Source organism: Gadus macrocephalus, chromosome 3 (genome assembly GCF_031168955.1).
Source record: "Gadus macrocephalus chromosome 3, ASM3116895v1".
In the NCBI taxonomy this organism is placed as follows: Eukaryota; Metazoa; Chordata; class Actinopteri; order Gadiformes; family Gadidae; genus Gadus; species Gadus macrocephalus.
The window spans coordinates 24,042,208-24,044,707 of NC_082384.1; the positions used below are offsets into that span (position 1 = coordinate 24,042,208).

Here is a 2,500-nt window from a genome sequence, read left to right on the forward strand (position 1 = left end):
AGTCCATAACGCCCGTTTAAACGACAGGCTGTCCACACGCCAGTCGGGTAATGGCAGAATGCGGCCACTTGGGGGCGACATATACCCAGCCTTTGTTATGCGGGGCTGAAATAAACACGCGGCGCGGCACGGTGGCGCAGTTCGTTGCGCGCTTTGGGTTGGTGGGCTCGGCTCTCGTCACAGGTTTCCTTTCTGCGTGGAGTTCGCTTCTTTTCCTTTTTTCGCTCGGTTCATTCCGGTGCTCGGTGCCTCTACCGCCCCGGTGGTGCGCGTGTTGTCCCCTTAGACGGACAGGCGGTGCTTTGATTGACGCGCGCAGCCTGTGGAGCTCGGACCCTGATCGAAACAATGGAATAACGCACACACCCAATTAAGTTCACCGTTACCATTACCGGTTACCGTATTCCGTCCGACGGACGAGGAGCTGACCGGTCGCGTGCGCGCGCCTAGGTGATGCGTGAGATATCTGGAGAGGGGTAAGTAGCTCGCGTTTATCCCTTAACTGCATATGGAGAGATTGGGGGCGTGTTAAGTGAGGGAGGATTAGCGCCTGCGTGCGCCTCCAACAACAGTATCCGCGCGCACCTGTCCCCCGCTCACCGTCGCTGCACGAGAGACACACACATCGCATCATGCGTCTTACCGCGCGACATATGGTTCGGGTTCGAGGGTGAAGACTGAGGTATACGATTCTGCTAAGGTAATTACCTATTCCTTATTTGGGCACGATTTCCGCCGTGAAACAATTGTTGTCGTCCCCCCTTATAATAAAAACAGTCTGGACGGCCCGCCCTGCTCGCAGGAGTGGATACGAGAGGAGTTGAGATAAACAGTAAGATCCTGAGACGTTACTCTTAAGAACATACAGAACATGGGGTTCAGTAAAGAGATCCGGGCCTGTGTGTTTGAATGTATTTGGGGGCGGAGGCGAATTACTCACTACTAGACTCACGGATATGGGTGAGAATGACGCCTCGCCTGGCCCCACTTCATCAATGAATGGTTCAAATGAGTTAAGATGTCATGCATACGCCATGGGCTTGCCTTCAATGTAATGTATGAAGTAGCAGGACACAAAAAGTAACAAAACACATTGTTGTTAAATGTGTTGGCTCAGGGCAGGCACTTGATTAGTTAGAATAAACGCCCGTTCATTCCTGGCTCGTGATGCCAGGACGTTTTCTCTTGACAACTTGATGAACAATTGACTTGCATTTTCTAACGCAGTCTTGGTGGGAACTCAACATATCCCCGGGGTACGGTTATCACACACACAAACACACACGCGCACGCACTTACGCACGCACGCACGCACACACGCACGCACGCGCACACACACACACACACACACACACACACACACACACACACACACACACACACACACACACACACACACACACTCGAGTATAATAGCATTAGTTCTGCAGTGCTGCTGTAGCAATGCACACAAACAAACAAGCAATAACATTGTATTGCTCACTTCGTACTCTATCTGCTAGAAGTAGGGTCTGGCTGTAAGGGCTCTCTTCCGGCCGAACTTCCGTTGTACCCTCATGACTCGATACAACAGAAACCCGATAAAGCAGCAATTTCTTTTTATCTGCAAAATCAATTTTTATTTTTTAATCTGCCTCCAGAAATGCTTGTTCAGATGAAGTCATCTTCAAATTTTGTTTCACTTTTTCTGCTGCATCATGCTTCATCTTGGCCTATTAAATGCTATCACTCTTTCTCTGTCTCTCTCTCTCTCTCACACACACACACACACACACACACACACACACACACACACACACACACACACACACACACACACACACACACACACACACACACACACACACACACACACACACACACACACACACACATAGACACACACATAGACACACACACAGACATACACAAACACAAAGACACACAAACACACATAAACACACACACACAGACATTCTAGCTAGTCGTACGCTTTGTACTGTGTCTTTGTTTTTGTTGGTGTGTTCGTGTGTGTCTTAAGGCATACAATTCATGCATGCATTAGGTTGCATGCTTTATATTTGCATGCACTCACTGTGTGTTTGCCCGTGTGTTTGCACACGTGTGTGTGTGTGTGTGTGTGTGTATGTGTGTGTGTGTGTGTGTGTGTGTCTGTGTGCGTGTGTGTGAGTGTTCGCGTGTGAGTGTGTGTGTGAGTGTGTGTGTGTGTTTGTGCATGTGTGTGTATGTGTGTGTTTGTACGTGTTTGTGTGTGTTTGTGTTTGTACGTGTGTATGTGCATGTGTGTGTGTGTTTGTGTTTGTACGTGTGTGTGCGTGTGTGTATGTGTGTGTTTGTGTTTGTACGTGTGTGTGTGTCCATGTGTGTGTGTTTGTTTGTGTTTATACGTGTGCGTGCGTGCGTGCGTGCGTGCGTGCGTGCGTGCGTGCGTGCGTGCGTGCGTGCGTGCGTGCGTGCGTGTGTGTGTGTGAGACCAGCAGTAGGTAGGAGATTCACAGCA

At 49.4% G+C, this 2,500-nt stretch overlaps 1 protein-coding gene across 1 annotated transcript in view; it reads left to right on the forward strand.

The window, feature by feature from the left end:
• The first annotated feature begins 505 nt into the window (after nucleotides 1-505).
• The window catches only part of LOC132454193 (FERM and PDZ domain-containing protein 1), a 51,492-nt gene continuing 49,497 nt past the window's right edge, over nucleotides 506-2,500 (forward strand). Inside the window, exon 1 of the mRNA XM_060047413.1 lies at nucleotides 506-700. The gene's annotated coding sequence lies outside the window, so the exon portion shown is untranslated. The remainder of the gene's footprint in view (nucleotides 701-2,500) is intronic.